The 20940-nt window shown below is 48.7% G+C and overlaps 1 protein-coding gene across 6 annotated transcripts in view; it reads left to right on the plus strand.

The window, feature by feature from the left end:
• The window catches only part of LOXL3 (lysyl oxidase like 3), a 141017-nt gene that overhangs the window by 26373 nt on the left and 93704 nt on the right, over positions 1-20940 (plus strand). For 5 of the 6 annotated variants that reach the window (XM_082268902.1, XM_082268905.1, XM_082268906.1 and 2 more), the window contains exon 1: positions 255-320. The exons of the other annotated variant lie outside the window; for it this stretch is intronic. The gene's annotated coding sequence lies outside the window, so the exon portion shown is untranslated. Of the gene's footprint in view, positions 1-254; positions 321-20940 lie in introns of those variants that run through there. 6 annotated transcript variants of the gene reach the window in all.

The raw sequence follows: 20940 nt of genomic DNA on the forward strand, positions 1-20940 counted from the left end.
ATGGCAGTTTCCCACCATCCCTGTGCTGGGTTCCCGGGTCTGTACACCCGCTGTGCCCATTATGAGGGGTTCCCTCCATCCCTGTGCTGAGTTCCCGGGTCTGTACACCCGCTGTGCCCATTATGAGGGGTTCCCTCCATCCCTGTGCTGAGTTCCCGGGTCTGTACACATGCTGTCCATCTATTGAAGGGCTCCCAATTCTTTATTAATGTTATTTTCATTGAATTAATATTTTCCAGGGTGGTGAACAGTGTGAATGTCATTCTATGTGGAGCATTAGAACAACCCTGTAGATCATCCTACCTCCTGCAGTGTTATCAGTGAGTCCAGCTTCCTATTGGGGTCATTTATGTACATTGTATTCTATTGGGGTCATTTATGTACATTGTATTTTCTTATGGCCGTATAATATCCACCCATCGACATATGCTAATAACTGGTCTGTAATGGGGACTTGCTTATACAAGCTCTTCTCATCCTCCATCTGATGTTGGTGATATTGGCTTCTTTTTGGCCATATTTGTTATGACGGGTGCTCTGATCTGGGTTGGATGCAGGTTGGGTCTTTGTGCCCAACTTTCTCATTCTTCCACCACTATCTGAGCAAACTGTCCGGGATGCTGTAGTGTGGCAGAATAGCCATGGCCCCTATGGTCTTCTCTACCACCCGTCCTACTGCCAGGCCTAGTCAGAGGGGAAACTCCCCAACATGAGAGGAACACCCCAAATAACGATGAACCCTTAAAGTAGGACCCCCCACACCCAATGAGAGGAACTTTTCTAAAAGAGTGGAAACCCCCCTAATAGAGAGAGAATTTTGCCCCCCCACCCCACCCCTATCCCTGAAGAGGAGGTGAAGCCACCCCCAAAGATGAGACGAAACCTCTTTAACATGAAATGAAACCACCCCAAAATAACCAGAAACCCCCTAAAATGGCGAGACCCCATTTAAAATTAGAGGAAATCCAGCCAAAATGTGAGAGAACCCCCAAAATGAGAGAAATCAGCCCAGAATTAGATGTGCACCCCCAAAATGAAAGGAATGCTAACTCAAAATAATAGGAAACGTCCCCAACATGAGATAAAGTTTGCACCTTTCACCCATTTTGGATCACATTCTGTGGTAGTGACAATGGAGGGGGTAATAATAGAGGGGGTGATAATACAGGGGGTAATAATGGAGGGGGTAATAATAGAGGGGGTGATAATAGAGGGGGTGACAATAGAGGGGGTAATAATGGAGGGGGTGATAATGGAGGGGGTGATAATAGAGGGGGTAATAATGGAGGGGGTGATAATGGAGGGGGTGATAATGGAGGGGGTGATAATAGAGGGGGTGATAATGGAGGGGGTGATAATAGAGGGAGTGACAATAGAGGGGGTGATAATAGAGGGGGTGATAATGGAGGGGGTGATAATAGAGGGGGTGATAATGGAGGGGGTGATAATAGAGGGAGTGACAATAGAGGGGGTGATAATGGAGGGGGTGATAATGGAGGGGGTGATAATAAAGGGGGTGATAATGGAGGGGGTGATAATGGAGGGGGTGATAATAAAGGGGGTGATAATGGAGGGGGTGATAATGGAGGGGGTAATAATAGAGGGGGTGATAATAGAGGGGGTAATAATGGAGGGGGTGATAATGGAGGGGGTGATAATAGAGGGGGTGATAAAAGAGGGGGTGATAATGGAGGGGGTGATAATAGAGGGGGTGATAATGGAGGGGGTAATAATGGAGGGGGTGATAATAGAGGGGGTGATAATAGAGATGGTGATAATGGAGAGGGTGATAATAGAGGGAGTGACAATAGAGGGGGTGATAATAGAGGGGGTGATAATGGAGGGGGTGATAATGGAGGGGGTGATAATAGAGGGGGTGATAATAGAGGGAGTGACAATAGAGGGGGTAATAATAGAGGGGGTGATAATAGAGGGGGTGATAATGGAGGGGGTGATAATAGAGGGGGTGATAATAGAGGGGGTAATAATAGAGGGGGTGATAATAGAGGGGGTGATAATGGAGGGGGTGATAATAGAGGGGGTGATAATAGAGGGGGTGATAATGGAGGGGGTGATAATGGAGGGGGTGATAATAGAGGGGGTGATAATAGAGGGGGTGATAATGGAGGGGGTGATAATAGAGGGGGTGATAATAGAGGGGGTGATAATAGAGGGGGTGATAATAGAGGGGGTGATAATGGAGGGGGTGATAATGGAGGGGGTGATAATAGAGGGGGTCATAATAGAGGGGGTGATAATGGAGGGGGTGATAATAGAGGGGGTGATAATAGAGGGGGTGAATCTCCCTAAAAGGGTCCCAAACAGCCGGAGTTTTACTTTAATTTGTGCGGGTTGTTTTTTCGGGATGGGTCTTGGCTCAGGTTGAGTCCTCTAGAAGGTGATTGATGGTCAGAATTGGTCATTAGAACTTCTTCCAGGACTATGTGTGTGCACAGCATTAAATCTCTGACCGATGGGAGCTCCGGGTCAGGCCGTTGGCTGCTGTAAATAGACCTGATTTAGTGGTCTGTACACACATATGTGACACGGCAGAGACGAGATGTGATTTAGTGGTCTGTACACATATGTGACACGGCAGAGACGACATGTGATTTAGTGGTCTGTACACACATGTGACACGGCAGAGACTGAAGGTAATTACAAGGATTGAATTTAGACTTTGTCCCTGACTAGAAGATTTCACGGCTCAGACACTTTATATTGTACATGAGTGGAGGCCTGTCTGTCTTTTGGGGGTTCAAATGGGGGATTTGCAGATTAATCATTTGGTCACCACTAGACTGAATCTCCCTGTGATTCTATCTGTTACTCTGAATCTCCCTGTGATACTATCTGTTACTCTGAATCTTCCTGTGATACTATCCGTTACTCTGAATCTCCCTGTGATACTATCTGTTACTCTGAATCTCCCTGTGATACTATCTGTTACTCTGAATCTCCCTGTGATACTATCTGTTACTCTGAATCTCCCTGTGATACTATCTGTTACTCTGAATCTCCCTGTGATACTATCTGTTACTCTGAATCTCAGGCACTCCAACACAGAGAGGAGGTCTTGGTGTCTGACTCTCAGGGGGAATACCGGCCTCCATGAACCAGGTCTCCGGGACGGACACTGGCATCCATGGACTACACTGTCTTCTGATCTCCAGTGTCTGGTTAGGGGTCTCTTCTGTTCTCCTCATCCCACACTATGGACCGCACTGTCCTCTGATCTCCATTCTCTGGTCAGAGGTCTCCTTCTTTTTTCTCATCTCACACAATGTACTACACTGTCTTCTGATCTCTATTCTCCAGTCAGAGATCTCCTCTCTTCTCCTCATCCCACACCATGGACCACACTTTCTTCTGATCTCCATAGTCTGGCTAGGGGTCTCCTCAATTCTCCTCATCCCACACCATGGATCACACTGGCTTCTGACCTCCTGTGTCTGGTCAGAGGCCTCCTCCCTTTTCCTCATCCCAAACCATGAACTTCGCTGTCTTATGATTTCCGGTGTCTAATCAGAGGTCTCCTCCCTTCTCATCCCACACCATGGACCACACTGTCTTCTGGTCTGCCCTGAAGGGTAATAGGATGGGATTGTGAATGTGTTTTCTCTACTATCTTCTATAAAGGGTCTGAGGATGGGACTATGGAGATGTTTTCTCTATTATCTCCTATGAATAGTAGGAGGATGGAACTGTGGAGTTTTCTCTGCTCTGGAGGGGTATGAAGCACAGATCTACAGAATGGATGTAGCAGAAGCAGGGAGATTCTTGTACTGCAGGTTCTCCTGTGTGGCTTCCTCTCCAGCATGGAAAACAGCGAGCAGCACAGCAGTGGCATCATCAAGTCTTCCCCCATTTCTTACATGACCTCACTCCACTTATGAGGCTACGAAAAGCTGCACTGATGTTAGGAGTGCCAATGTATAGAAATAGGCTGCTAGTTTTCAGCAGGATTTTTAGATATAAGCTAGGTGGTTTTATTTTTTTTAAATGACCAGCTCCATATCTTTGGTATAAGGTAGCAAATCCTGATTTTTTTTTGTTAAGGTCCACTTCAAGTCTTTTGAACTCTTGAGTGAAGTTATATCAAAGATAGACATTTGAGGCTAGCTTCTGATTGGCTTGCAATGGGGGTCATCTTCAGCTCCCGAGCTCCTCTACCTCTCAGTGCCGGCGGTTTCTCCAGACGTTTTCTGACATTCGTCTATAGAAGGTGTTTCATAGGAGCTTCTGTGTTCTGATGTTGGGTCTGCCATGCTCTTACCTGGCCTTGTATGGCCTTGTATGGCCTTGCGCGGCCCGGCTCAGGGAATGGACAGTCTGGGCAGAGGTAATATATTGATGGATGAGTTGAGAACACACACAGAATGGGAATCTTCTACGTGACTCATTATCTCACATCTGTGGAACAGAAACTTGATGTTGTCGTGCCGAATGCCAGAGCCCACAATGCTAACTCCGATCAGATGTGGGTAGAGGAGATTGGATCCATAGAGTGAATGGGGAGAGACATTTTATGTGCATATAGAAGTCCTGATCTCATCATTCTGTACATGTGTTCCTCTCAATGATTCCGGAGATTTCAGATGTCTGTTGCCTGATTTATACATTGGAGGTGTGGGGGGCTCCGTGACTCCCCTCCGATCCACACAATTTCATGGAGTGTTCCTCATCTGTGCACAGCTGGGAGAGCGGAAAACCTTCTTCCATCGCATGCAATCAGCTCCACAAAATGTTAATAATCTTCCATGTCATGATGTTGGGACTCTGCCTGGTTCCTCATGGAATTTAGGTCATGGAATGTGAACAGCGAGCATTTACCACACTTGAATAAACAGTGGAGGCTGTATACAGACCGATTATCCTATGAATGGCTCATCTATACCGCCTGGAAAAACCAATGTTCCTCCACTGTTGTCTCTGGCTGGGCTACTTCCGCTGTCTCATTACAGGATCACCTTACCTGTCTATCCCTGAAAACTCCCGACATTCCTGCCTCATACTGACCCTAAGCAACCTGATCTTTGTAAAAAACCGACAAATATTTCCCATCCTGTGCTGTCCAACCGTAGTCCTCTAATCCTTGTCCCTGTCCTGTACTGTCCAACCCAACCCCTCTAATCCTTGTCCCTGTCCTGTACTGTCCAACCCAACCCCTCTAATCCTTGTCCCTGTCCTGTGCTGTCCAACCCAACCCTTCTAATCCTTGTCCCCGTCCTGTGCTGTCCAACCGTAGTCCTCTAATCCTTTTCCCTGTCCTGTACTGTCCAACCCTACTCCTCTAATCCTTGTCCCCGTCCTGTACTGTCCAACCCTACCCCTCTAATCCTTGTCCCTGTCCTGTACTGTCCAACCCTACTCCTCTAATCCTTGTCCCCATCCTGTGCTGTCCAACCCTACTCCTCTAATCCTTGTCCTTGTCCTGTACTGTCCAACCCAACCCCTCTAATCCTTGTCCCTGTCCTGTACTGTCCAACCCAACCCCTCTAATCCTTTTCCCTGTCCTGTACTGTCCAACCCTACTCCTCTAATCCTTGTCCCCGTCCTGTACTGTCTAACCCAACCCCTCTAATCCTTGTCCCTGTCCTGTACTGTCCAACCCAACCCCTCTAATCCTTGTCCCTGTCCTGTACTGTCCAACCCTACTCCTCTAATCCTTGTCCCTGTCCTGTACTGTCCAACCCAAACCCTCTAATCCTTGTCCCCGTCCTGTACTGTCCAACCCAACCCCTCTAATCCTTGTCCCTGTCCTGTACTGTCCAACCCAAACCCTCTAATCCTTGTCCCTGTCCTGTACTGTCCAACCCAACCCCTCTAATCCTTGTCCCTGTCCTGTACTGTCCAACCCTACCCCTCTAATCCTTGTCCCCGTCCTGTACTGTCCAACCCAACCCCTCTAATCCTTGTCCCCGTCCTGTACTGTCCAACCCAACCCCTCTAATCCTTGTCCCCGTCCTGTACTGTCCAACCCAACCCCTCTAATCCTTGTCCCTGTCCTGTACTGTCCAACCCTACTCCTCTAATCCTTGTCCCTGTCCTGTACTGTCCAACCCAACCCCTCTAATCCTTGTCCCCGTCCTGTACTGTCCAACCCAATGTAACGCTCCTGCGTTTTACGTATGATGTGGATTTTCAGCTGCAGAAATATTCCACTTCAGTAGTCATGTAGAGAAATGCTGAGACACCAATCCCAACTCTCAATGACTCATCATGTGTGGATGATCTCAATTCAGCAAGTAAATACACACACTCAATAAGATGTTTCCTAGAGTGACTTATGTATATAGTAACACAGTGATGATAGGCTGAAGAGACAGGTTGGGTAGAGATGGTAGATGACAGACACTTGAAAGGAAATGTTCTTGAAAGTAAGATAGTAGCAGATGGGATGCAGATAGGTTTAGCAATCATGTATGGTAGCTGATGACAGAGTAGCAGGTGGACATATAAGAGAGATCAACCCAGTGCAAGAACAGGTGGTAGTAGGCTCAAGAGCTAGCAATCTTAGATAATGCAGATGTAGTAATAGTCCTTAGTATGCAGAGCTAGATAGTGTAACCTTTAGTATAAAGGTTATAGAGGTTTCCCCTGTGGGGTACTTATCACTAATAGCAATGTAGCAGAGGAGAGGTTCGGCAAGAGCGGATGATCCGGTAGCGGGATACAGGGATCAGCGCAGCGTGGTTCCGACAGCGAGGTATGCTTGCAAGCATGAGAGCTTCAAGACAGGTTAGCATCAAGGCACAAAGCAGTTTGAACGAACACATGTGAGTGAGAGCCGGCGATCTAAACAGCCATCCAGTCCGGCGCTCAGTGATGACAGCATCAGTCTTAAAGGTGTATGCGCACCTTACCAAAAGAGAATGGTGGAGTGCATACACTTATGAAAGAGTAATTAGGGTACCCAAAGGTACCAGAACATTACAGTACCCCCCCCTTAAGGCCGGCTCCTGAAGGCCTCTGGAGCTGGTTTGTCTGGGTACTTCGCATGAAAATTGCGGATTAATCTAGGGGCATGTATTTCAGAGGTGTTTAGCCAGGTGTCGTCTTGGGGCCCATAGTTCTTCCATCGAACCAAGTACTGAAGTCTTCCTCTGTGGATACGAGAATCCAGAATCTCTTTTATCTCATATTCTTCTCCACCTTCAACTTGTACAGGAGGAGGAGGTGGGATAGTAGGCCTTATTCCTTGGTCAGGAACATGGGGCTTCAGTAGCGACACATGGAAAATGGGATGTATTTTGAGGTCTATTGGCAATGTTAGCTGTACTGCAGCTTTTCCAATAAGTTTCTTGATTGGGAAAGGTCCCAAGAACAGAGGTCCAAGCTTTTTGCTAGGGATTTTCAGTCTTAAATTTTTTGTTGAGAGCCAAACGAGGTCCCCAATAGCGTACTGAGGAGAAGGTCTTCTGCGAAGATCATAGTACTTCTTTTGTTGACTATGAGCGTGTGCAATGGTAGTATTAAGCAAACCCAGAGAGTCCTTTATTTGGGTAAGATAGTCTGAAGCTACTGGGTTGTTTGAAGGAAGGATGCGTGGTGGAAGAATAGAGGGATGAAACCCATAGTTCAAGTAGAACGGACTCTGCTTGGTCGTACTGTGGGTTGCGTTTTTGTAGGCAAATTCTGCCAAAGGGAGAAGATCCACCCAATCATCCTGTTGGTAAGAAGTGTAACAACGTAAATATTGCTCGATGCATTGGTTGACTCTTTCAGTCTGTCCGTTGGTCTGCGGATGGTAAGGAGAAGTGAGCTTCCGCTCGATCCGTAGTATGTGACATAGTTCTTGCCAGAACTTGGAAATAAATTGTGATCCACGGTCAGACAGAAGAGTTTTTGGGATACCATGTAACTTAAAGACATGTTTCATCAGGAGTCCTGCCGTTTGTTTGGATGAAGGTAGTCTGCGAATAGCAATGAAATGTGCCATTTTTGTCAGATGGTCCACTGACACTAAGATGGTCCAAGGACACAACTTCCCATGGAGTTTGGGGTATTGGTAGACTGCATAGTAGACCGGATGGTCTCGTAGTGTCAATTTTGGACCTGGCACAGACATTGCATGAAGAGACGAATTTTTGTATAGATGTTTTCATGTCAGGCCACCAGAATTGCCTGGTAATCAGATTAAGAGTCTTTGTCATACCCATATGTCCTGCCATAGGCACATCATGCGATAATTCCAAGATCTTGGTGCGTATGGTAGGTGGTATGTAAAGTTTGTCGTTGTAGTAGAGGAAGCCTTCTGCATCAGTATTTAGTTGTGGTGGGGGTGAATCCAAACTTATACCATGCAGAACCTCTTCCTTCAAGGAACGGACAACTCCAATAATGCGTTTGTGAGGTATTATAGGAACGGAAGGGATTTCAAAGTAGTTTTCTTCAGTTAGTCGTGATAGTGCATCCGCTTTTTTGTTCTTATCTGCAGGTGTGTAGGTCACTAGGAAGTTAAACCTTAGAAAGAATAGTGACCATCGTACCTGTCAGTGCGAGAGAGTTTTGTTAGTCTGAAGATATTGGAGATTTTTATGGTCCGTGTATATAAGTATTGGTAATTGGGTGCCTTCGAGTAAATGTCGCCAATTCTCCAGAGCCAATTTTATAGCAAGCAGTTCCTTTTCACCCACGGGGTAATTTATCTCGGGACTGCTTAGGGATTTAGAAAAAAAGGCGACTGGATGAAGTGGTGAAGTGTGAGTTGGTCGTTGGGAGAGTATTGCTCCTACTGCCATGTTTGACGCATCTACCTCCAGAATGTATTGGAGGGATGGGTCTGGATGGCGTAATATGGGAGCGGAAGTAAACCTTGTCTTTAACAAGTGAAAAGCTTTATTTGCTTCATCTGACCATTTAAATGGTATTTTAATGCTAGTGAGCTGTGTGAGGGGTCTCACAATGGCAGAGAAGTTTCTAATGAACTTCCTGTAGAAATTCGAAAATCCAAGGAATCGCTGTAGCGCCTTGCGTGTGGTTGGTGTAGGCCAATCCTGAATGCAGGATATCTTACTCATGTCCATCTCGATTCCTGTTTTGGATATGATGTAGCCTAGAAACAGTACCTCTTCTTTATGAAACAAGCATTTTTTCAGTTTCACATAAAGGTTGTGTGCAAGCAATCTCGATAATACAAGTCTTACATGTCTTATGTGTTCAGACAGGGTCCGTGAATATATAAGTATATCGTCCAGATATACCACAACACAGACATCTAGTAAGTCTCTGAAAATATCGTTTATAAATCGTTGAAAAACTGCAGGGGGGTTGCATAGCCCGAATGGCATTACAAGATATTCGAACAATCCGTATCTGGTTCTGAATGCAGTCTTCCACTCGTGTCCATCACGGATTCGAATGAGATTGTATGCTCCTTTCAGGTCCAATTTTGAAAAATAGGTAGCTCCACGCACCTGCTCAATGAGCTCAGGGATAAGCGGTAGAGGATAGCGATCTTTTATTGTAATAGCATTCAATTGCCTATAGTCGATGATAGGCCTGAGACTTGAGTCCTTATTGCGGACAAAAAAGAGTCCTGCTGCTGTGGAAGAAGTGGAAGGTCTAATAAAACCTTTTTCCAAGTTCTCATCCAAATAGTCTTTGAGATGGGAAAGTTCATCCTGTGAAAGAGGATAAACATGACCGAACGGCAATTTGCTATTTGGGAGTAGATCAATGCTACAATCATAGTCTCGATGGGGAGGTAGTGCTTGAGCATTTTTCTCAAGAAAAACCTCAGAGAGATCCTGATAACATAGTGGTGCAATCTCATCTGTCACCACAGACAGGATCTTCCCGAAAGACGGGAGGTTACACGTACCCTCGCAATAGCAAGAGAGGAAGGTCAGGGTCCGTTCCTTCCAATCTATGGTTGGTTGATGTGTGTGCAACCAGGGAAGTCCCAAAACAATGGGAAAGTGGGGTGAAGGTATTAGATCGAAGGTAGTGGTTTCCATATGAGACCCGTTAGTAGTGACTAGGAGTGCCTGTGTCTGATCAGTGATTGGACCAGAGGATAAAGGAACACCGTTAATAAGACTTACTGAGACAGGTTTAAGTTTAGAAATAATAGGAACTTTATTTAAAGCAGCAAAACGTATGTCAATATAATTTCCACAAGATCCTGTGTCAATCATGGCCTTAGTAGTAATCCTGTTCTGGTCCCACTGTAATGTTAAGCAAACAGAAAGGTAAGGGTTAGTGAATGAAGTTGTCAATCCCCCTAGGGAGACATGTGAACACTCACCCTTCTTTTTGTAGACTAGGGGACAGACGTTTATCTTGTGATCCGGGGATGCACAGTACAAGCAGAGATTACCAGATCGTCTTTTGGCTCTTTCCATAGTTGATAGAGGTGGGCGTATGGTTCCTACCTCCATAGGAACGGGGTCAACGGCCGAGATCCGAGAAGAACTGGATAATGGCATTCCCATTTTCTCAGCCTTTCTTTCTCGTAGTCTTCTATCTATGGTGATACTGAGTTGTATCAATGCATCCAGGGTTTTTGGCAGATCCGCTCGGGCGAGCTCGTCTTTAACGGCCTCTGATAGGCCAAGCCTAAATTGGGATTTCAGAGATGCATCATTCCATTCTGAATCAAGGGTCCATCTCTTGAATTCTGCGACAAAGTCTTCTACAGGTCTCCCACCTTGTTTCAAGGATCTTAATTGAAGATCGGCAGTACTCTGCCTATTGGGATCATCATATAGGCTAGTGAGTTCTGCTAGGAACAAGGCATAGGAGTTGAGAAGCTGGTCGCTTTTCTCAAAAAGAGAGTCTGCCCAGGCCCGAGGATCGCCTGTTAGGTAAGAAATAATAGTACAAACCTTAATGTGATCAGTAAGGTAGGTACGGGGTTTTAGCAAGAAAAGTAACTCACATGCGTTTTTAAATTCGCGAAATTTTTTGCGATCGCCTGTAAATACCAAAGGAGGATTTATTTTGGGTTCAGGGGACTGGGCAGTGGTAAGTTGTGTCAGTCTAATTACCTGCTGCGACAGAGCCTGATTGTCTTCTTTTAATTCAGCAAGTGTATTAACGCAGTTACTTGCTGTTTTAATTGTGTCATCTGAGTGGTTATTTCTGCTGAATCCATTTGTGTGTTCGTTCAATCTGTAACGCTCCTGCGTTTTACGTATGATGTGGATTTTCAGCTGCAGAAATATTCCACTTCAGTAGTCATGTGTGGATGATCTCAATTCAGCAAGTAAATACACACACTCAATAAGACTTATGTATATAGTAACACATTGATGATAGGCTGAAGAGACAGGTTGGGTAGAGATGGTAGATGACAGACACTTGAAAGGAAATGTTCTTGAAAGTAAGATATTAGCAGATGGGTTGCAGATAGGTTTAGCAATCATGTATGGTAGCAGATGACAGAGTAGCAGGTGGACATACAAGAGAGATCAACCCAGTGCAAGAACAGGTGGTAGTAGGCTCAAGAGCTAGCAATCTTAGATAATGCAGATGTAGTAATAGTCCTTAGTATGCAGAGCTAGATAGTGTAAGCTTTAGTATAAAGGTTATAGAGGTTTCCCCTGTGGGGTACTTATCACTAATAGCAATGTAGCAGAGGAGAGGTTCGGCAAGAGCGGATGATCCGGTAGCGGGATACAGGGATCAGCGCAGCGTGGTTCCGACAGCGAGGTATGCTTGCAAGCATGAGAGCTTCAAGACAGGTTAGCATCAAGGCACAAAGCAGTTTGAACGAACACATGTGAGTGAGAGCCGGCGATCTAAATAGCCATCCAGTCCGGCGCTCAGTGATGACAGCATCAGTCTTAAAGGTGTATGCGCACCTTACCAAAAGAGAATGGTGGGGCGCATACACTTATGAAAGAGTAATTAGGGTACCCAAAGGTACCAGAACATTACACCCAACCCCTCTAATCCTTGTCCCCGTCCTGTACTGTCCAACCCAACCCCTCTAATCCTTTTCCCTGTCCTGTACTGTCCAACCCAACCCCTCTAATCCTTGTCCCCGTCCTGTATTGTCCAACCCAACCCCTCTAATCCTTTTCCCTGTCCTGTACTGTCCAACCCTACTCCTCTAATCCTTGTCCCTGTCCTGTACTGTCCAACCCAACCCCTCTAATCCTTGTCCTCATCCTGTACTGTCCAACCCAACCCCTCTAATCCTTGTCCCCGTCCTGTACTGTCCAACCCAACCCCTCTAATCCTTGTCCCTGTCCTGTACTGTCCAACCCAACCCCTCTAATCCTTGTCCCTGTCCTGTACTGTCCAACCCAACCCCTCTAATCCTTGTCCCCATCCTGTACTGTCCAACCCAACCCCTCTAATCCTTGTCCCTGTCCTGTACTGTCCAACCCAACCCCTCTAATCCTTGTCCCCATCCTGTACTGTCCAACCCAACCCCTCTAATCCTTGTCCCCGTCCTGTGCTGTCCAACCGTAGTCCTCTAATCCTTGTCCCTGTCCTGTACTGTCCAACCCAACCCCTCTAATCCTTGTCCCTGTCCTGTACTGTCCAACCCAACCCCTCTAATCCTTGTCCCCGTCCTGTGCTGTCCAACCGTAGTCCTCTAATCCTTGTCCCTGTCCTGTACTGTCCAACCCAACCCCTCTAATCCTTGTCCTTGTCCTGTACTGTCCAACCCAACCCCTCTAATCCTTGTCCTGTACTGTCCAACCCTACTCCTCTAATCCTTGTCCCCGTCCTGTACTGTCCAACCCAACCCCTCTAATCCTTGTCCCCGTCCTGTACTGTCCAACCCAACCCCTCTAATCCTTGTCCCCATCCTGTGCTGTCCAACCGTAGTCCTCTAATCCTTTTCCCTGTCCTGTACTGTCCAACCCTACCCCTCTAATCCTTGTCCTTGTCCTGTACTGTCCAACCCTACCCCTCTAATCCTTTTCCCTGTCCTGTACTGTCCAACCCAACCCCTCTAATCCTTTTCCCTGTCCTGTACTGTCCAACCCTACTCCTCTAATCCTTGTCCCCGTCCTGTACTGTCCAACCCAACCCCTCTAATCCTTGTCCCCGTCCTGTGCTGTCCAACCGTAGTCCTCTAATCCATGTCCTTGTCCTGTACTGTCCAACCCAACCCCTCTAATCCTTGTCCCTGTCCTGTACTGTCCAACCCAACCCCTCTAATCCTTGTCCCCGTCCTGTGCTGTCCAACCGTAGTCCTCTAATCCATGTCCTTGTCCTGTACTGTCCAACCCAACCCCTCTAATCCTTGTCCCCGTCCTGTACTGTCCAACCCAACCCCTCTAATCCTTGTCCCCGTCCTGTACTGTCCAACCCAACCCCTCTAATCCTTGTCCCTGTCCTGTACTGTCCAACCCTACTCCTCTAATCCTTGTCCCCGTCCTGTACTGTCCAACCCAACCCCTCTAATCCTTGTCCCCGTCCTGTGCTGTCCAACCCAACCCCTCTAATCCTTGTCCTTGTCCTGTACTGTCCAACCCAACCCCTCTAATCCTTGTCCCCATCCTGTGCTGTCCAACCCAACCCCTCTAATCCTTGTCCTTGTCCTGTACTGTCCAACCCAACCCCTCTAATCCTTGTCCTTGTCCTGTACTGTCCAACCCTACCCCTCTAATCCTTGTCCTTGTCCTGTGCTGTCCAACCCAACCCCTCTAATCCTTTTCCCTGTCCTGTACTGTCCAACCCTACTCCTCTAATCCTTGTCCCCGTCCTGTACTGTCCAACCCAACCCCTCTAATCCTTGTCCTTGTCCTGTACTGTCCAACCCAACCCCTCTAATCCTTTTCCCTGTCCTGTACTGTCCAACCCTACTCCTCTAATCCTTGTCCCCGTCCTGTACTGTCCAACCCAACCCCTCTAATCCTTGTCCTTGTCCTGTACTGTCCAACCCAACCCCTCTAATCCTTGTCCCTGTCCTGTACTGTCCAACCCCACTCCTCTAATCCTTGTCCCCATCCTGTGCTGTCCAACCCTACTCCTCTAATCCTTGTCCTTGTCCTGTACTGTCCAACCCAACCCCTCTAATCCTTGTCCCTGTCCTGTACTGTCCAACCCAACCCCTCTAATCCTTTTCCCTGTCCTGTACTGTCCAACCCAACCCCTCTAATCCTTGTCCCCTTCCTGTGCTGTCCAACCCAACCCCTCTAATCCTTGTCCTTGTCCTGTACTGTCCAACCCAACCCCTCTAATCCTTGTCCCCATCCTCTGCTGTCCATCCCAACCCCTCTAATCCTTGTCCCCATCCTGTACTGTCCAACCCCACCCCTCTAATCCTTGTCCTTGTCCTGTACTGTCCAACCCAACCCCTCTAATCCTTGTCCCTGTCCTGTACTGTCCAACCCAACCCCTCTAATCCTTGTCCCCGTCCTGTGCTGTCCAACCGTAGTCCTCTAATCCTTTTCCCTGTCCTGTACTGTCCAACCCTACCCCTCTAATCCTTGTCCCTGTCCTGTACTGTCCAACCCAACCCCTCTAATCCTTGTCCCTGTCCTGTACTGTCCAACCCAACCCCTCTAATCCTTGTCCCCATCCTGTACTGTCCAACCCCACCCCTCTAATCCTTGTCCTTGTCCTGTACTGTCCAACCCAACCCCTCTAATCCTTGTCCCTGTCCTGTACTGTCCAACCCAACCCCTCTAATCCTTGTCCCCGTCCTGTGCTGTCCAACCGTAGTCCTCTAATCCTTTTCCCTGTCCTGTACTGTCCAACCCTACCCCTCTAATCCTTGTCCCTGTCCTGTACTGTCCAACCCAACCCCTCTAATCCTTGTCCTTGTCCTGTACTGTCCAACCCAACCCCTCTAATCCTTGTCCCCATCCTGTGCTGTCCAACCCAACCCCTCTAATCCTTGTCCCCGTCCTGTACTGTCCAACCCAACCCCTCTAATCCTTGTCCTTGTCCTGTACTGTCCAACCCAACCCCTCTAATCCTTGTCCCCGTCCTGTGCTGTCCAACCCAACCCCTCTAATCCTTGTCCCCGTCCTGTACTGTCCAACCCAACCCCTCTAATCCTTGTCCTTGTCCTGTACTGTCCAACCCAACCCCTCTAATCCTTGTCCCCGTCCTGTGCTGTCCAACCCAACCCCTCTAATCCTTGTCCCTGTCCTGTGCTGTCCAACCCAACCCCTCTAATCCTTGTCCTTGTCCTGTACTGTCCAACCCAACCCCTCTAATCCTTGTCCCCATCCTGTGCTGTCCAACCCAACCCCTCTAATCCTTGTCCCCGTCCTGTTCTGTCCAACCCAACCCCCCTAATCCTTGTCCTTGTCCTGTACTGTCCAACCCAACCCCTCTAATCCTTGTCCTTGTCCTGTACTGTCCAACCCTACTCCTCTAATCCTTGTCCCTGTCCTGTACTGTCCAACCCAACCCCTCTAATCCTTGTCCTTGTCCTGTACTGTCCAACCCTACCCCTCTAATCCTTGTCCCTGTCCTGTACTGTCCAACCCTACCCCTCTAATCCTTGTCCCTGTCCTGTACTGTCCAACCCAACCCCTCTAATCCTTGTCCTTGTCCTGTACTGTCCAACCCAACCCCTCTAAACCTTGTCCCCGTCCTGTACTGTCCAACCCTACTCCTCTAATCCTTGTCCTTGTCCTGTACTGTCCAACCCTACCCCTCTAATCCTTGTCCCTGTCCTGTACTGTCTAACCCAACCCCTCTAATCCTTTTCCCTGTCCTGTGCTGTCCAACCCAACCCCTCTAATCCTTGTCCTTGTCCTGTACTGTCCAACCCTACCCCTCTAATCCTTGTCCCCGTCCTGTACTGTCCAACCTTACCCCTCTAATCCTTGTCCTTGTCCTGTACTGTCCAACCCAACCCCTCTAATCCTTGTCCTTGTCCTGTACTGTCCAACCCAACCCCTCTAATCCTTGTCCCTGTCCTGTACTGTCCAACCCAACCCCTCTAATCCTTGTCCCTGTCCTGTACTGTCCAACCCAACCCCTCTAATCCTTGTCCCCGTCCTGTACTGTCCAACCCAACCCCTCTAATCCTTGTCCCTGTCCTGTACTGTCCAACCCAACCCCTCTAATCCTTGTCCCCGTCCTGTACTGTCCAACCTTACCCCTCTAATCCTTGTCCTTGTCCTGTACTGTCCAACCCAACCCCTCTAATCCTTGTCCTTGTCCTGTACTGTCCAACCCAACCCCTCTAAACCTTGTCCCCATCCTGTGCTGTCCAACCCAACCCCTCTAATCCTTGTCCTTGTCCTGTACTGTCCAACCCAACCCCTCTAATCCTTGTCCCCATCCTGTGCTGTCCAACCCTACCCCTCTAAACCTTGTCCTTGTCCTGTACTGTCCAACCCTACCCCTCTAATCCTTGTCCTTGTCCTGTACTGTCCAACCCAACCCCTCTAATCCTTGTCCTTGTCCTGTACTGTCCAACCCAACCCCTCTAATCCTTGTCTCCATCCTGTGCTGTCCAACCCTACCCCTCTAAACCTTGTCCTTGTCCTGTACTGTCCAACCCTACCCCTCTAATCCTTGTCCCTGTCCTGTACTGTCCAACCCTACCCCTCTAATCCTTGTCCTTGTCCTGTACTGTCCAACCCTACTCCTCTAATCCTTGTCCCTGTCCTGTACTGTCCAACCCAACCCCTCTAATCCTTGTCCTTGTCCTGTACTGTCCAACCCTACCCCTCTAATCCTTGTCCCTGTCCTGTACTGTCCAACCCTACCCCTCTAATCCTTGTCCTTGTCCTGTACTGTCCAACCCTACTCCTCTAATCCTTGTCCCTGTCCTGTGCTGTCCAACCCAACCCCTCTAATCCTTGTCCCCGTCCTGTACTGCCCAACCCAACCCCTCTAATCCTTGTCCATGTCCTGTACTGTCCAACCCTACCCCTCTAATCCTTGTCCCTGTCCTGTACTGTCCAACCCTACCCCTCTAATCCTTGTCCCTGTCCTGTACTGTCCAACCCTACCCCTCTAATCCTTGTCCTTGTCCTGTACTGTCCAACCCAACCCCTCTAATCCTTGTCCCTGTCCTGTACTGTCTAACCCAACCCCTCTAATCCTTGTCCCTGTCCTGTACAGTCCAACCCTACCCCTCTAATCCTTGTCCCTGTCCTGTACTGTCTAACCCAACCCCTCTAATCCTTGTCCTTGTCCTGTGCTGTCCAACCCAACCCCTCTAATCCTTGTCCTTGTCATGTACTGTCCAACCCAACCCCTCTAATCCTTGTCCCTGTCCTGTACTGTCCAACCCAACCCCTCTAATCCTTGTCCATGTCCTGTACTGTCCAACCCAACCCCTCTAATCCTTGTCCTTGTCCTGTACTGTCCAACCCAACCCCTCTAATCCTTGTCCCCGTCCTGTACTGTCCAACCTTACCCCTCTAATCCTTGTCCTTGTCCTGTACTGTCCAACCCAACCCCTCTAATCCTTGTCCTTGTCATGTACTGTCCAACCCAACCCCTCTAATCCTTGTCCCCGTCCTGTACTGTCCAACCCAACCCCTCTAATCCTTGTCCCTGTCCTGTACTGTCCAACCCAACCCCTCTAATCCTTGTCCCCATCCTGTACTGTCCAACCCAACCCCTCTAATCCTTGTCCCCGTCCTGTACTGTCCAACCCAACCCCTCTAATCCTTGTCCTTGTCCTGTACTGTCCAACCCTACCCCTCTAATCCTTGTCCCCATCCTGTGCTGTCCAACCCTACCCCTCTAAACCTTGTCCCTGTCCTGTGCTGTCCAACCCAACCCCTCTAATCCTTGTCCTTGTCCTGTACTGTCCAACCCAACCCCTCTAATCCTTGTCCTTGTCCTGTACTGTCCAACCCAACCCCTCTAATCCTTGTCCCCGTCCTGTACTGTCCAACCCTACTCCTCTAATCCTTGTCCTTGTCCTGTACTGTCCAACCCAACCCCTCTAATCCTTGTCCCTGTTCTGTACTGTCCAACCCTACCTGTCAGGAAGGGCATTCCCATAGACAGAATGGCTCTTCTAGACAGCTTGCTGTGCATAGGCTACGCCCATTGCATAAGTGCGTGCACCTGTTGCTTGTATGGTCATCAAGGGATCTATTTAAACTGAGCCTGTGCTGTGCTTCAGTGCTGTCTTGTCTACAGCGTTTCTGTGTAAACCTGCATCTGATTACTGTTATCGACCTGGCTTGTCTTGACTTCTCCTGAACTCTGCCTGCATTGACCCCAGCTTGTCTTTTACCACGCTTCTGCCTGTACATCTGCACCTGATCCGTCTGCCAGTGTATGACCCGGTTTGCCTGACCCTGTTCCTGCCTACTATCCTGCTGGACTGCCTGCTGCTAGTTTCTGCCTACTTTTCACTGGTGTCCATCCGGCATTCCTGCTCCGCTGCAACCCGCTGACGGACTTGGCCTTCTCCTGTCTCCTGCTCGGTGGTGTCCATCCGGCATTCCTGCTCTGCTGCAACCTAGTGACAGACCCAGCCTGCTCCTGTCTCCTGTTCAGTGGTGTCCATACGGCACTCCTGCTCCGCTGCGGTCTACCGACAGTCTTCCCCTGTTTGATCCTGACAGTTCGTCCGGCTAAGCTACTATCAAGACCAATAGGCACTCGTGCCACTCTGCACTCCTGTGCTACCTGTCTGCTCTATCAGGGGCCCCGAGTCAGAGGTGTAAGAGAGGCTCTCCTCACCGTATCAGGCTCTTCTACCAGGTATGTGACACTACCCCTCTAATCCTTGTCCCTGTCCTGTACTGTCCAACCCAACCCCTCTAATCCTTGTCCCTGTCCTGTACAGTCCAACCCTACCCCTCTAATCCTTGTCCTTGTCCTGTACTGTCCAACCCAACCCCTCTAATCCTTGTCCCCATCCTGTACTGTCCAACCCAACCCCTCTAATCCTTGTCCCTGTCCTGTACAGTCCAACCCTACCCCTCTAATCCTTGTCCTTGTCCTGTACTGTCCAACCCTACCCCTCTAATCCTTGTCCCTGTCCTGTACTGTCCAACCCAACCCCTCTAATCCTTGTCCTTGTCCTGTACTGTCCAACCCAACCCCTCTAATCCTTGTCCCCATCCTGTACTGTCCAACCCAACCCCTCTAATCCTTGTCCTTGTCCTGTACTGTCCAACCCTACTCCTCTAATCCTTGTCCTTGTCCTGTACTGTCCAACCCAACCCCTCTAATCCTTTTCCCTGTCCTGTACTGTCCAACCCTACTCCTCTAATCCTTGTCCTTGTCCTGTACTGTCCAACCCAACCCCTCTAATCCTTTTCCCTGTCCTGTACTGTCCAACCCAACCCCTCTAATCCTTGTCCCTGTCCTGTACTGTCCAACCCTACTCCTCTAATCCTTGTCCCTGTCCTGTACTGTCCAACCCAACCCCTCTAATCCTTGTCCCCATCCTGTGCTGTCCAACCCAACCCCTCTAATCCTTGTCCCTGTCCTGTACTGTCCAACCCTACTCCTCTAATCCTTGTCCCTGTCCTGTGCTGTCCAACCCAACCCCTCTAATCCTTGTCCCTGTCCTGTGCTGTCCAACCCAACCCCTCTAATCCTTGTCCCTGTCCTGTGCTGTCCAACCCAACCCCTCTAATCCTTGTCCCTGTCCTGTGCTGTCCAACCCAACCCCTCTAATCCTTGTCCTTGTCCTGTACTGTCCAACCCTACCCCTCTAATCCTTGTCCCTGTCCTGTACTGTCCAACCCTACCCCTCTAATCCTTGTCCTTGTCCTGTACTGTCCAACCCTACCCCTCTAATCCTTGTCCTGTGTCTGGTCCTTTGTTTGGTCCTGTAAGTTGTCCTGTGCCCTGTCCTATATCTGGTTCTGCATGTTGTCCTGTGTCTGGGTAATGATTTGTGGAGGCTGTAGGGCAGAGCAGTGTGATTCTGGCTTCTGTATGTGACCTCTGAATCCTCTCAGTGTTTTGTGGAGAAATTTTTGGTTGGAGTGATGAATATTCTGGAATTCCTGGAATTCTTTCCTTGCTGAGCCCTGTGGGAACATTGAGTTCTGTCTGACTGGCTGGAACATGAACACCGTGTAGTCCGGCCATGTATAATACACAGAGCAGAGATGACAGGGAGAGAACTGGGCTCACGTGTGCGTCCAAGAGGTGGCCTACATACCTCCATCGGGAATCCCCCCCCCCCTACATACCTGCATCGGGAATCCCCCCCTACATACCTGCATCGGGAATCCCCCCCTACATACCTCCATCGGGAATCCCCCCCAACATACGAGAGCCGCCATTCTCCACTCCCAGATATATCTGTAGATATCATAGTTCATGTAAATTCAGTATGTCTGGGGTGTGGTGTCACTGAGCTGGGAGTGGAGGTGTCATACAATTTGTTGGAAGGAAATTATTCTTCCAGCTGGACAGCCGGTCCAGTGTGGAGTCCAGGAAACAATGACACCATTGCTGTACCGGCATGTGGATGTGCTGGGTGACATCATTCTGCTCCTGCTGCCGATCTTCCATCTCTCATATATACCTATTGTGACAGGAAGTCAGGTAAATCTGTGGATGTAGTCACAGACAGGAGATATATTTCCACCTGGTTTAGAAAATTCACCAATTACTATAGGGTGTCGGCTGCAAAGGTAGCCAGAACTGTCTAAGGACGTTGAACAGACTTCAGCTGTTCAGAATGAGGAAATTAAGGCCTCTATATAATTGGTCCAGAGGAAGTCGATTGATTGCTGCCTCCTGACGCCGTGTGGGCTGGGGAGAGGAGGACAGTCAGATGTGTGCCTTCCGACGCTGTGAGAGCATGGGAGAAGGATTGCTGCCTCCTGACGCCGTGTGAGCATAGGAGGGGAAGACCTCCTGGAGCGATGTGCACTGAGGAGGGTAAAAAGTGTGAAGACTTCTCAAGGATCGTTTCTATGTGAAAAGAAACCAATGGACATTTCCTGTGTGAAGACTACTCAAGGTGAGGTCTGGGACTATTTCTATATGGAAAGAAATAAATGCACTGTTTGCTATGTGAAGAGACAAACAAAGGAATGTCCTCTATGTGAAGAGAAAAGGGACATGTTC

Source organism: Pelophylax lessonae (genome assembly GCF_965119305.1).
Source record: "Pelophylax lessonae genome assembly, chromosome: 1".
Classification (NCBI taxonomy): Eukaryota; Metazoa; Chordata; class Amphibia; order Anura; family Ranidae; genus Pelophylax; species Pelophylax lessonae.